Genomic DNA, 16465 nt, shown 5'->3' on the forward strand with positions numbered 1-16465 from the left:
TTTAAAAATTTAAAAATTATAGATTACTTACAATGAAAATGTTATGTCATAAATAATTTAGTATTTATGATGAAAAGTTGCTTCTCATCGTAAATAGTTATTATTTATGATGAAAATTATTCGTGCTAATATATGAGAAAAATAAAAAATTTTAAAAATTTAAAAATTTTAAAAATTTTAAAACTACAGATTAGTAATGATGAAAATTTTTCATCGTAAATAGCATAGTATTTACAATGAAAATCCACTTTTCATCGTCAATATGTAACTATTTATAATAAAAAATTTTCGTCACTAATATTTAAAAAAATAAAAAATTTAAAAATTATAGATTATTTATGATAAAAGTATTACATCATAAATTATTATTTATTTATGATAAAAATTAACTTTTCATGCAAATACTCATCTATTTACGATAAAAATTTTCATCGTTAATACATTAAAAAAATAAAAAATTTTAAAATTTTAAAAATTATAAATTATTATGATAATTTTTTTTATCATAAATTATCAATTATTTGAGATAAAAATATTTTCATCATCAATATTTTTAAAAAAATAAAAAATTTAAAAAATATATAAAAATTATTTACGATAATACTTTTCATCTCTAAGTTTCTTTGAATCCATCTTATTACTCAATTTTGTATAAGTTGTTGGTTCTATGGATTGATCAGAGGTCATAAAGTACAAAGACTTTGTATCTGTCCAAGAACATAGAAAAGAGATGATACTGAATCTTTATATGTTAAAACATGATCCACAAAAAGATTATCTAAAGATTCTTGAATGTATGCCAAACTAGTCCTTCTTAAATTTTTTTAAATAAAAACTCTTCTAAATTTTTTAGTAATTGTATAAGTCATTTGTATGATGATGTAATTAAGTCATACATAATAGATGTAATCTTCATCAAGTTCAAAATTTATAATATTGATTGATCATGTCCAAATAGCAAGATATCTTTTATGATAAATCATATTAATTATGGTGTCTCTATCTAAGTTACTCTAATAAAGAAAAAAAATAGAACATAATTAATATCATACAAAATAATAATATTTATCATAATTTTTTATAATAAATTAGTATTTTTTAATATATTTAGTTATCCATAAATTGTTCTAAGTTTAATTAGAAGGCATGAAAAGTAATTTTGAGCATTTGGTTATCTCAAAGGACCAAAGTCAGTTTCCAACCTGAGGATCCAGATTCAAAAATACTTAGAATGACTTGGATTGATAAGAACTGAAATGAGTTGTACTCCAATAATCAAATACTCTTAACTCAAACTATAGTTGATGCTAGCTACTAAAGCATACTTTTCATAGTATTAAATGAAATAAGTTTCAGTAACATAAAAATGAAACTAATAAAATATGACTGTATAGCCCATATATTAAATATGAATAACTTATTTGTTTGACTCATATTTTAACTCTTTTTGGTATTAAATCTAAATTTCTTAGATATGTCCATTATATAAAATATTTGTCTCTATGTTTCTTTAGCTCAATATTGTATAAACTAGAATTTTTTGAGATGACATCGCACATGAGATGCAAGGATACTTTGGATGGCTATGATCTTCTCATCCAATTTTTTTTTTCAAAAGAAAAAATAACTTATAGCCTGCATTGTGTGTGGGTTCTAGGTCATATAATAGGTTATTTTTTAAATATATATAAATATATATAAATAGTAAAATAATATCCATCCAAATTTTTTTCGTAGAAAATAAATTAGTGATGAAAATTATTTTTTCGTTGCTAATAAGATAATTAATGATAAAATATTTTATTTTCGTCATAAATTTTTGAAAAAAATTGGGTAAAATTATTAGCGATGAAAATTTTCATTGCTAATAAAATAATTAATGATGAAATTTTTTCATCATAAATAATTTTTTTTATGAAAAACTTTTTTAGCAAAAAAATAATTTTTTTTGTGGGAATTATTAGCGACGGAAATTTTTTTCATCATTAATAGTGTTATTAATGATGAATTTTTTTTCATCGCAAATAATATTTTTTGGTGAGAAATTTTTTTTATCAAAATTTTTTTTTTTGAATTATTAGCGACGAAAATTTTCGTTGCTAATAGTTCACATCACGTCACATCTCTTCGTGTGAAACCCTTCTTCTTCCCCCCTCCCATTTCACGCGAAAACCCATTTTTTCCCCTGCCCCTCTCTGCTCTCCCCCCTCTCCCCTCCGTCGATTCCCACCACTGTCCGCGTCCGCACTGTCATCTGCATCCGCTCGCCATCATCCTCATCATCCGCATCCATGCCATCGTTTGCGTCCGTGCCGTCCGCATCCATCGGAGGTAACGGTTTAAATGATCTTTCTTTTTTTTGGGTGTTGATCAGGCCACCAGGCCGAAAAGTGGTCGGCCGACGGTGGCGGAGACGAGGCTAGCGGAGACGGGGCTAGTGGTGATTTAGATCGGACCGGCAGGGAGGGGGTCTGGGGCCGGAGATGGGGGAGATAGGGTTGGGGGCGGGATTTGGCCGATGGGGGATGGGCTAGGGAGGGGGCGGCCGACGGCCCTGTCTCCATCGCTGGTGAGGGTGTTGGCCGGTGGAGATGGGGCCGGAGAGGGGGTGGCCAGTGGTTGGGGGAAATTGGGCCGTGGAGGGGGCGACGGCGGGGAGGGAGGAAGGGAAGAGAGAAAAGAAGGGGGAAAAAGAAAAAAAGAAAAGAAAAAAAAGAAAAAAAAAGAAAGAAAGCAGGAGAAAAAAGAAAAAAAGAAAAAAAAAAGAGAAGATGGGGTCGGGGAGGGGGCAGCCAGCGACGACGGAGACAGGTCCGGAGAGGGTGTCGGTCGATGGAGATGGGGTCGGGGAGGGGGTGGTCGGCAGCCATGGAGATAGGGTCGAGGAGGGTGTCGGCCAGCAGAGACGGGGCCTAGGAGGGGGCGGTCGGGGGAGACGAGGTCGGAGAGGAGGCCTGTCGATGGAGACATCTCTTGCATGGATACTTTATCCGACTAGCACTGTCAACCTTATGCCGTGCAAACTCAATAAAATCTCAAACTCCTTTTCGATATTCAGGCAAAAAAAATATCTCTAACATTCATCCAATTTTTATTGATATCCATCTAACAATAAATAGAAAATTATTAACAACAAAAAGAAGGTTCAGTGGTATTTTGGATCCTAATCCAAATTTTGGATTGAATCGTGATTTGAATTTTGATCAAAATCCTAATCTGGATCTAGACATGAATCACTTTATACAAAACAACACATATTAAAAAACAAAGACTAAACAGTAACACAGAAAATATCCTTCCATCAATTTAATGAAGCAATAATGCATGATCCTATCCATTTCAAATCATTACTAACAGGTGTGGCCCTATCCTTTCAGAAAAGTAATAATCTTAGTATTTTATTAGTGAATATTTCATCAAATTATTGTAAAAATTTCTATAGCATCTCCTCATGGTTCCCAAGTATACGATGTGAATATGGTGCCTACGCATCCTATCTACCATATACCCAGAGAACAATAGAAAGATAACTACTGAATACCACATAATGAAACAAAATATCAATTATTAATAATAATAAGATTATTATTTTTTCAAAATATCTGAATATGGGATATCCAAGAGTCGATCTTGATGAACATCGACTCTTGAACGAAAATCTACGGCTCAATACAATTTAACTACCATCTCTGAACAAACATTCGACACTGCAAGAAATATCACTTTTTGCAATGAATTTATTTACGATGAAAATATATTTCATCGCAAATAAAGATATTTACAATGAAAACAAAAATTCATCGCTAATAATTTTTTATTTATGATGAAACTAATTTTTCATCACAAATATATTCATATTTGTGATGAAAATAAAATTTTATCATAAATATATATTATTTATGATGAAATTAATCATCATAAATAATAAAATATTTATTTTAATTTTAAATTTTTAAATATTAAAGATGAACATAGTTTTGTCATAAATAATGGATGTATTTGCAATAAAAATTAAATTTTCATCGTAAATACATGTTATTTATGATGAAAATTTTTCATCACTAATATTTAAAAAGAAATAAAAAAATTTTAAAATTAAATAATTAAAGATTATTTGTGAAGAAAATATTACATTATAAATAATGAAGTTGACAATGAAAACTAAACTTTCATCGTAAATTAGTATTATTTTAAAAAAAAATTATCACTAATATATGAAAAAAATAAAAAAATAAAAAAATATAAAAATTATAGATTATTTGTGATGAACATACTATGTCACAAATACAGGCATATTTCTGACGAAAATTTATTTTCTATCATAAATACTTAAGTATTTATGATAAAAAATTTTCATCACTAATATTTGAAAAAAAAATAAAAAATTATAGATTATTGATGATAAAAATATTACATCATAAATATTGAATTATTGATGATGAAAATAAAATATTCATCATAAATATTTTTTATTTATGATGAAAATTTTTTATCGCTAATATTTATGAAAAATAAAAAAATTAAAAATTAAAAATTTAAAAATTATAGATTATTTATGATGAAAATATTATGTCACAAATACTTATATATTTACGATAATAATTAATTTTTTATCGTAAGTACTCCAGTATTTACGATGTAATATTTTTATCGCTAATACATGAAAAAAATAAAAAATTTAAAAATTCAAAAATTATAAATTATTTATGATAAAAATTTAACATCATCAATAATCGAATATTGACAGTAAAAATTTAATTTTTGTTACAAATACTCTATTATTTACGATGAAAAGTTTTCCTCGCTAATAAATGAAAAAAAATAAAAAAATTAAAAATTCAGAAATTACAAATTATTTACGATGATAACTCTTTTTTCATCGTAAATAACATGTATTTTGCAATGAAAAGTATATTTTCATTGTAAATAATCACTATTTACGATGAAAAATTTTCATCGTTAATATTTAAAAAAATAAAAAATTTTAAAAATTCATAAATTATAGCTTATTAGCGATGAAAATTTTTTTATTGAAGGATTTTAGATATGTTATAGTAATTTTTTTTATATTTATAAAAATAAATATTAGATAGTTTTTAAAAAATAATATGTGTACAAAAAAAGTATGTAGAATATTAAGATATCCCTAATCTTCAATCTTTATAAGGCTCTATCTGTGACATCTTGAACCAGTCCAAAATCAATTTTTGAAGGATAGATCAAGAGAAAGATGGTTAAAAATTGAAGCTGAGGATGTCATCATTCCTTTGGCTGTCCATTTGAATCTCGTCCAGATGACATTCGATCTTTCGGACTTTTTACTCGAGGTCCTCCTCCCGATAAGATTTTGTGAGAGATGGAGAGTAGCCCAAGGTCGAATCTCCATTGGAGGAGACTGGAGAATGTTGGTATTATTCTTCATGCCTGGACCCTGATGGGATGGTGATTATCGATCGATCAGGGCAGAACGATGCGCACCTCGAGAAAAATTCTCTGGAAGTAGTTTTGCTGGCTACACGGAGAGGGCACAGTTTGAGGAACATGTTGCGGGGGTTGTCATTGCTCTGTGGTTTGCTGTAAATGCTGGACGGTATTGGTCAATGCTTGGACCTGTCGAATTAGGTCATTGAATCATTACGGGTCCTCTATAATAGGTGGTGATATAGACTCTTGAGGAGTGGATGCTTGCACTGCATCTCCCATGCTTTGTCGAGATGACTATCGATGAGAAGCGGTAGAATTGTTATAAGTTTTTGTTCTTACCATAGTTCATCCATTTCATTAATAAAATATTCTAGAAAGTTGATATATTTACTATATCAGCTATATATATATATGCATACACACATATATGCATATATTATTGCATTATTGTGGCTAAGAGATGAATGAAAAATGAATAGAAGAAAATAATACGGAGAACAAGACTTGGTCTGGAATTTTTTTTTTTAAATAAAAAATTATTTTTTATTAATTATTAGTGATGAAAAAAATTTTCGTCACTAATTATGTAATTAGTGACAAAATTTTTTTTTTGTCATCAATAATATTTTTTTGAGGCTGAATTTTTCGAGCAAAAATTTTTTTTTGATGAAAATTATTAGCGACGAAAATTAATTTTTCATCGTAAATATTTTTTATTTAAATTATTTATGATAAAAATTAATTATTAGCGATGAAAATTTGCATCGCTAATACCCCACGTCCCATCAAATCCCATCGAAAATCCATTTTTCTTCCTCCCCCCAGCATCCCGCGTGCCTCCGATTTCCTCCGCTGTCCTAGTTTTCTCCACCGCCGTCGTCGAGGTGAGTCGACTTCATCTCTATTTTTTTTTGGGTGGGTTTCGGTTGGGGACGAAGATGAGGAACGTGCTGGGGCCGGCATGCTTGGGTCGAGATGGTGGGCCATGGCCATGTGGGGCCTACAGGCCACAACGGCGATGACGGCAGGCCGGGGATGGTGATGTGGGGCTGACGATGGGTCGGGGCCGGCGACGGGCCAGGGCTGGCGAGCCAGAGCCGGCGACATTGACTCTTCTTTTTTTTTGGGTGGGTTCGGGCTGGGGATGGGGATGGGAACGGCACGGGCTGGCGTGCCGCGGTCGGTGAGCCGGGGATGGGCGCCTGGGTTCGGATGGGTCGTGCCTTGGCACACATGGCCTGTGGGCCACAGGGCTTGCAGGCCGGGCATGCGTGGGTTCGGATGGGTCGGGCCTGGGTTGGGGTGGGTCGGATCTGGATGGGGCCGGTCAGGCCGGGTCCGGTCGAGCTGGCACGGGTCGGGTGGAGCCAGATCTGGTCGGGCTGGGGCCAGGGACGGTGGAGCTGGGGCGAGGCGGGTCGGGTCAGGCTGGGGCTGGTCGGGTGGAGCCAAGTTGGGTTCGGTCAGGCTAGGGCGGGTCGGGCCGGGATAGGGCGGGTCGGGGATGGTAGGGTCTGGGCCGGGTAGGTTCCGGTTTGGGCTGCGATGGTGCGGGTTGGGTGTGGTCGGGTCAGGCTGGCGCGGGTCGGGTGGAGTTGGGTCGGGCCGGCCTAGGGTCGGGGATGGCTGAGCCGGGGTGGGGTGGGTCAGGTCAGGGTTGTGTCGGGCTGGGGCTAGTCGGGTGGAGCCGGGTCGGGTCCGATCAGGCTGGGATGGGGCGGATTGGGGATGGTAGGGTCCGAGCTGGGTCGATTCTGGTTCGGGCCAGGATGGTGCGGGTCGGGTCGGGCTGGGGCGGGTCGGGTGGAGTCGGGGTGGGTCTGGTCCGATCTGCATTGGGCCGGACTAGAGCATGTGGGGTTGGGATGGGGCAGGTCAGGTCAGGTCTTCATGAGGATGAAATATGATGCTGAAATTATTATAATTATTGCATATTATTTTTTAGTATTACTGCTGAAATTATTTAATAATTTGACTAATTATTTTCTACTAACACAATATACATTGCTGTTACTTGTTATAATTAAATTATTTTATGTGTTGTTTTGTATGCTACTGAAATTATAAATAAAAAAATATTTTTATTTTAAAAAAATTATTAAAATTTTTAATGAAAAAATTTTAATATGAAATTTTTTTTGATAAATTAAAAATTCATCTTCGAATGCACGTTCAAAAATGGTACTTAAATTATATTAAGCCGTAGATTTCTGTTCAAGTTTCGATCTTCATCGAGATCGAAACTTGGATGTTCCATATTCGGACCTTTTAGAAAAATAATAATAATATTATTATTATTAGTTGATATTTTGTTTCATTATATGATATTCAGTAGTTATCTGTCCATTATTCTTCGGGTATATATTGGATAGGGTGCGTAGGCACCATATCCACATTATATACTTGGAGAACCATATGGAGATGCTGTCAAAATTTTTACAAAAATAAGATGAAATATCCACTAATAATAATAGTGAGATTATTATTTTTTTGAAACGGATAGGACCACACCTATTAGTAATGATTTGAAAAGAATAGGATCATGCATTTTGTATCAAATGATCCGGATCTGGATCCGGGTCGGGATTTTAGCTGGAATTCGAAACGTGATTCAGTCCAAAATTTAGATCGAAATCCAGAATACTACTAAACTTTATTTTGATTGTTAATAATTTTATGTTTGTTGTTAGATGGATATTAACAAAAGTTGAATGAATGCTAGAGGTATTTTTTTGCCTGAATATCGAAAAGGAGTTCGAGATTTTATTGACTTTGCATGGCATAAGGCTGACTGTGCTAGTCGAATAAAGTGTTCATGCAAGAGATATGTCAATTTGATATATCATCACATAACATTTGTTGAAGAGCATCTGCTACAATATAGTATGGATAAGAAGTATACTTATTGGATATGACATAGGGAGGGTGATCCGAATGAAGTGATGCACGACGATGACGACACTGAAGATAATAGTATTGATGGTGCTGGACCTGTTGAACATAATAGTATTGAAGAATTGTTAGATGATTTACATCAAGGTGCTTGTTTAAATGTATGCATGAATACTGCTACATCTGAAAGCAATTCTGATCATGAGCATAATATTTGGTTTGAGGTAGAAGAGACTTCTGAACAGTTTGCAAAGCTTGTAAGGGATTCACGAGAGCCACTCTATCTAAATTATACAAAATTTTTCAAGTTAGAATTTTTAATAAAATTGCTTCATATTAAAATCATGAACCGTTTGAGTCAGAAGTCATTTGATCAAATTTTAACATTGATTAAAGCAGCTCTACCCAATGGAGAGAGACTTTCGAAATCATATTCTGAAGCAAAAATATATATGCAAAAAATAGGACTTGGCTATAATTCTATACATGCCTGCAAAAATAACTGTATATTATTTTATAAGGATAACAAACAAGCAACTGAATGTCCGAAATGTGGTGAGCCTAGATACAAAATCGATAATAGAAAAGCAAAGAAAATATCTCAAAAGATTTTAAGATATTTTTCATTGATTCTAAGACTTCAAAGGTTGTATATGTCCACAAAGATAGCTGAAGAAATGAGATGGCATTATGAGCAGCAGGTTTCAAAGGAGAACATACTTAGCCATCCGGCCGACTCTTTAGTGTGGAAAGACTTCGATGCAAAGCATCCGTATTTTGCGAGTGATCCGCACAATATCCGGCTTGATCTAGCGACCAATAGATTTAATTCCTTTGGCAATTTGAGTACCTCTTACAGCATGTGGCCCGTGATGCTAGTTGTATATAATGTGTCATCTTGGAAGTGCATAAAAGAATCATTTATTTTTATGTCACTGTTGATTCCAGGTTCGAAAGCATCAGATAATGAAATTGATGTATATCTACGACCTTTAATTGATGATCTGAAGGAGTTATGAAAAAATAAGGTACAGAAATATGATTCTATGAGTCAAAATAATTTTAAGTTGCATGCTTCGATTCTATGGACTATAAATGATTTTTCGGCATATGGATATTTATTTGGATGGAGCATCAAAGGATATCTTGCATGTCTAATATGCAATAGGGATGCATCCTCTTTACATTTAAAGTACGGATGGAAAATATATTTCATAGGTTATCGATGATTTTTTTCTGCTAATCATTCTTGGAGGATCCATTATAATCAATATTTTGGTGGTAAGTCCGATCGACATCCAAGGAGTTAAGTTGAGCAGAAATTTTAGAACAACTTGAAGTCATTGAAAATATCTAATTAAGAAAAATATCGGGTACTCGTAAGCGGAAGCATACTGAAGCTGAGCTGAATTGGACAAAGTGAAGCATCCTTTTTGAACTACCGTATTGGAAGCAGCTACTACTTTATCATAATCTGGATGTAATGCACATTAAAAAGAATATTTATGATAATATCATCGATACTATATTGAATATTTCAGAAAAAATAAAAGATGGTACAAAAGCTCGTCTTGATTTGTAAGAAATAAAAATCTGGCTGGAGTTGCATTTAGTTCGTTGAGGTGAGAGATTTTTTATGCCACCTGCATATTATTCACTATTTGGAGAGGAAAAAAAAAATTTTTGTGGATGGTTCAAAATCGTAAAGTTTTTTGATGCATATGCTTCAAACATATCGTGGTGTGTTGGAAACAATGATGGCAATATCTCTGGCATGAAAAGTCATGACTCCCATATGATGATGCAACGTTTGCTTCCTGTGGTCATGCGTGGTTATTGGGTGGTGATGGTCAAACTATAATGATTGAGCTGGGGGTATTCTTTCGAGAACTGTGTTATCGAAAATTGAAGATTAACTTACTTGAGAGATCAGAGAAGAATATTGTACTTATTCTTTGTAAGTTAGAAAAAAAATTTTTACCATCATTTTTTGATGTTATGGTGCATCTGGCTGTTCATCTTCGAAAAAAAGCTCTTTTGGCCGGACCGGTATATTATCGATGGATGTATCCTATTGAATGGTAAAAAAATTATTCATACTTTATCATATCAATTATAAGATATAAATATATTTTTAAAATTAAAATTTACTTTTATTTGTAGATTCTTGTGCACCTTAAAAAAATATATGTACAATAAAGCAAGGCCTGAAGGGTTTATAGCAGAAGCATATGTAGCTATTGAGTGTGTCACATTCTGCTCAATGTATTTTGATAATATCGAAATAAGATTCAATCGTGCAGATCATAACGCAGATCATGAATGGGATGATAATTAACCGACGTTGTCTATATTTAAACAAATGGTTCGACCTACTGGTGTAAGGAGATATGAATTTATGGATGTGAACGAACTATCCAAAGCATATTTTTATGTTCTAAATAATTGTGAAGAAATTAAAGATTTTATTAAGTATCATCTTACCATACTATTTAATTTTTTTAAAAAAATTTATGTCGATATAAAATTAAAAATCATAATTTTTTGCAGTGAGCACAAGAGTATACTATGTAAAGAGAATAATACGGATATCGATGATCGATATAAAAAAAAAATTACAAAATAATTTGATGATCTTGTAAGTTACATTAGTGATACGTTATTTATTTACTTATAAATAATATTATTTAAACCAACATAATTTTTTATCTTATGATGTAGATGAAACATAAGTATTTCAATAAAGAAGTAGGTGCGACCGATGAGTTGCATGATTTAGTATGTGGTCCCAATTGAAGGGTTAATCACTACACATCTTGTTTCATTGAACAAATGAGATTTCACATAAGGGAGCTTGAGATGCAACGATGAATTCAGAATAGTAAAATTGCTATAACAGGATATGAAGGAGAAGAAGAGATTGATTATTATGGTATACTGGTAGATATCATAGAACTGAAGTATGGGTCCAGTAATTCTATATTTTTGTTTTAGTATAAATGGTAGGATATTAGTAATAAGAAGATCGGTATTTATATCGATTCACAATATATTAGTGCAAATCTTGCACGAACATGTTACCAAAATGAGCCATATATATTAGCAACTCAAGTGAAACAAGTAATATATTTGAAGGATCTAAAGTATCGAGGTAATTGACATATTGTATAAAAAATAATATTTAAAGGCGTATATGATATATCAATTTGATTAAAAATTGATGAAAATTCAGATTTACATGAAGAGGAAGCTTTTCAGTAAGAAGAACAAACATTAGCCGAGCTTTTGGTTGATGAAAAATTTGTAACGGCACCTTTGAATAGGGCTAATCTTTCATCCAACGAAGTTGAAGCTGATTTTGTATTTAATCTTGATGAGTCGGAGGGCGACGATCAGTTCATAAATGATGATGAGATAGAAGACGATACATATATCGATTATTGTGATTCGGACGAGGATCTACACATCGAGAGAGATTGATGAGTAGATCTATATTCTTTGTTCAATTTTATCTTTCAATAATGATATGCGATATAATTATATTCATTAGAATATTATTTAATTTTTATTATTATTATTTAATATTTTATTTATTTATATTTCAATTTCTGCAGATATGGTACCAGGAGACAAACGATGACGTTCGTGTTTACAGCTCCTTGCAGATGCCTCAGAGATTGAGGCACCTCCATCGATCTCCGTTATCGCATTGACTTCACTGTCAGAGAGTCCTGTACCTACCAGTGAGACAAGTCCCAATGAGGTGGGTCCTAGTGGTATTAACTATTATACTTTATATATAATGAAATTTGATTCTTTTATTTGGATCATATTAATGATTTATTTATTATTGTTTCAGGTGAGTCCTCATCGATGGTGAGGCGAGGGCGAGATTTATTGAAGAACCTCGCTCTGAAGCATTGGAGATGCGAGCACCCGGGATAGCATCTCTAGATCGAGATACCGATCGGCTACATCAGACCCATTAGGGGATGGTGTGACCCTTGGCAGACTGAGCTGGGTATCATATGCCGTAGTTATGCTCTTGTGATGCTCTTCGATTGGCGTCACGTTCTACCGACTCAGAGAGAAATTTTTTACACCTACTTACAAGTAAAATAAATTATATTGTGAGTATTTAATTTGCATAATATTTTTTTAATATTTGTTATTGACATGGTGTATTTGATATCGTTGATTTTGAGGAGGATCATGTGAGGCGAGCCATCGACATTCAGTTATCATTGCGTTTCAAGGACTATCGTCATCACATGCATCAGTATTGGTATCCGGTGGTGCAGGATCATGGAGTGGAGACAGCACGGCAGCAGCCCTATGACGGCATCACCATAGATGATTGGACTACTATATGCCGACAGTACGAGGATCCAGCATATCAGGTTATACATCTAAATTTTTTTTATAATTTAATGACTTAATCATTTATTCTTAAATTAAATTTTTTATCTACTAATTTTATTGATAATTTTACAGAGATGATGTGCCCAGAATACGGTGAACCGGGTGAGACAGACCGTGCCGCATTATGGGGGTTCGAGATCGTTTGCTCGTCACATGGAGCACATAGTAGATAATTTTTAATTTCTAATTAGCATATAATTCTTTAGTTATTTAAAATTTTTTAATTAATTTTCAAATTGCAGAGAGATGCTAAGAGTGGCAAGCTTTCTGGTAGGATCGATATCTACCAGCGGACCCACCAGTGACGGTTGGAGGAGTGGACGATGGAGAGCCAGGAGCTCTTTGTAAAATTTTTTAATTATTTTTTATTCATAATTTGATTTTTATTAAAAATTAAAATAACTATAATTTTAATTTTCAAGATCATATAATAGAGATTAGATCCCAACCTACCTCTGAGGGCTTGACCGCACCCACAGATGATGAGATCTGTGATCGGATGCTCGGTACAAGATCCTGTTATGTTAGGGGTCCAGGGTTTGAGATCATTGCTCCTTCATCTTCACGCACATCTAGGATGGATATCCATTTTGCATGCGATGCTCGATTGACGGAGGTGCAGAGGTAGGCTGTCGAGGATTGACAACGAGCTCAGGAGTTGGCTGTATGCATCAACGACTATCGACTATCAGATGATAGAGTGGATGGTGCAGATGGAGCGGATGGCGCAGCTGATGAGGCAGCAACAGGCCGATCTGAGCTCCATCACCGGTCTGAGCTCTGTTGAGCGCTCTCCGCCCCAACTCGCTCTCCAGATGTCGATATTTGCTGGCTTATTGATGTACTTTTTTTTATTTCAAACATCTTATAATTTTAATTTAATATAATAAAATAATAAAATTTATTTATCAATTTATTATGTAAATTTTTTATTTTAAATTTTTTAATTTATAAAAAATATTATACATATAAATTTAAAATATATATTCATAAATTTTTTAAAAAAATATGACTAAATTATTAACGATAGAATTATTCCCAATGAAATATTCATCGCTAAAAATATTTTATTAACATAATTTAATTTATCAATAAATATATAATTAATAGTGATAAAAAAATATTCATCGTAAATAATTTTATTTATGATGAATTTTTTCATCGCTAATATTATTCATTTTTTTTAAAAATAATTTTTTATTAAGTTAGTAGTGATGAATTATTTTCATTGTAAAAATAATTTTTATGATAGAAATTTTTGTCACTAAAAAATTTAGCAAATAATAGCGAAGAAAATTTTTCATCATAAATATCTTTTTTTAGATTAAATTTTTTCATTAATTTTTGTTAACGATAAAAAATATTCATCGTAAACATCTTTTATAAGCGATAAATTTATTTTTTCATCGTAAAATACTATCAATGATGGAATTATTTGTGATGAAATATTAGCGACCAAAATTTCATTGCTAATATTATTAGCGATAAAAATCAGTTATTAGCGACGAAAATTTTTCATCGTCAATAACCTATTTTGTTGTAGTGCGAAGATGGATTTCTAATTTATCAAAAAAGAATAACTCTGTATTGAAATTTTTTCATCAAACATTTAAATAATTTTTTTTAAAATAGAAATATTTTTTATATTTAATTATAATAAATAAAAATATACAAAACAATATATAAAATAATTAAATAGTAATAAGTAACAACAATGTTCATTATTTAGTGGAATAAAAAATAATTAATCAAATAATTAAATAATTTTAGCAGTAACACTAAAAAATTTATGTAATAAATATAATTAATCAAATAATTAATCAAATAATTTTTTCGACCTCGTCTCCACTGGCTGACACCCTCCCCGACACCGTCTCCCTCGGTCGCCCCCTCCTCGGCCCCGTGTCCCCCGGCTGCCCCCTCCTCGGTCCCATCTCCGTCGGTTGACACCCTCCCCGACCCCGTCTCCTTCGACTGTCAGCAGGCCTCGTTTCCCCCGACTGCCGGTCGCCCCCTTCCCAGCCCCGTCTCCCTCGGCTGCCAGCGGCCCTATCCTTGTCCCCGTCTCCTTCGATCGCCAGCGACTGGGGGAGACGGGGCTAGGGAGGGGCCCTGTCGGCGGCCCCATTTCTCCCGACCCCGTCTCCTCCGACTGCCAGTAGTCCTATCCTCGACCCCATCTCCTTCAGCCATCGGCAGGCCCCCTCCCCTGCCCCATCTTCTCTTTTTCTTTTTTTCTTTTTTCTTCTTTTTTTATTTCTTTTTTTCTTTCTTTTTTTTTGCTTTTCTTTTTTTCTTTTTTCCCCCTCTTTTCTCTCTTCCCTTCCTCCTTCCCCGCCGCCCCCTCCTTGGCCCCGTCTCCCCCGGCCGCCAGCCGCCCCCTTTCCGACCCCATCTCTGCCGGTCGACACCCTCCCGGCAACAGAGATAGAGCTGCTAGCTGCCCCCTCCCTGGCCCATCCCCCACCGGCCACATCCTCCCCAAACCCTCCCCGACCCCCATCTTCGGCCCCAGACCCCATCCCCGCCAGCCAATCTCCGGCCCCATCCCCGTCGGCACCTCGGTGGCCCGAGAAAACACCAAAAGAAAAAAAAATCATTACCGCCGGCAACGGACGGGAAGCAACGGGACCGCGGACAGTGACGGACGACGACGGCGGTCAGACGCGGCAGCAAGATGCGATGGAGGGGAGAGGGGGGAGGGGGGGAAAATCGATTTCATGCGAAATTGGGGGGGAGAAGAAGGGTTTCGCACGATGGGACGTGAACTATGAGCGACGTAAATTTTTATCGCTAATAATCAGTTTTTATTGCTAAAATTTAGAAAAAAAATTTTGATAAAAAAATTTTTGCACCAAAAAAATTATTTATGACAAAAAAAATATTTCATCGTTAATAACGCTATTAATGACAGAAAATAATTTTCATCGCTAATAATTTCTACCAAAAAAACTCTTTTTTTTTGCTAAAAAAGAATCACCAAAAAAAAAAAATTTACGATGAAAAACTTTACGTCGTTAGTTAGGTTATTAGTGATGAAAAAAGATTTTCGTCGCTAATAATTTCTGATGAAAAAAAATTACCCCAATTTTTTAAAAAATTTATGACAAAAATGAAATATTTCATCATTAATTATCTTATTAGCAACAAAAAATAATTTTCATCGCTAATTATTTTTCATGAAAAAAAATTTGAATGGATATTATTTTACTATTTATATATATATTTAAAAAATAATCCATTGTATCATCTAGAACCCGCACACAATGCAGGGGCTCAAAATTAGTTAATAAATATATTGGATCTCAGTCAAGTCTCCTCCAATCTCTATTCTTGAAATTTTTTAAAATAAATGGTAATGATAAATAATATTTATTGTAGTTGGTTATATGCACAGAGGGTATTATTTTTGTAATTTGAAAAAGATATGTAATTTCATGGGATACAATTTTTTCTCTTCCTCGAGCAAGAATAAACTAAGAAAGATATTAATTTATTTTTATATATTTATTTTTATATTAAATCCAAGTTTCAAGTCTTTTTTCACTAAGTTATGCGATACATATCCACCCTATATAGTTATATTCTATTAGTTTTATTTTTTTATTACTAAAATTTATGTCATTTAATACTATGAAAGGTATGCTTTAGTAGCATCAACTGTAGTTTGAGTTAAGAGTATTTGATTACTTGAGTAGAACTCATTTCGATTCTTATCAGTCCAAGT

Source organism: Elaeis guineensis, chromosome 13 (assembly GCF_000442705.2).
Source record: "Elaeis guineensis isolate ETL-2024a chromosome 13, EG11, whole genome shotgun sequence".
NCBI classification, from domain to species: domain Eukaryota; kingdom Viridiplantae; phylum Streptophyta; class Magnoliopsida; order Arecales; family Arecaceae; genus Elaeis; species Elaeis guineensis.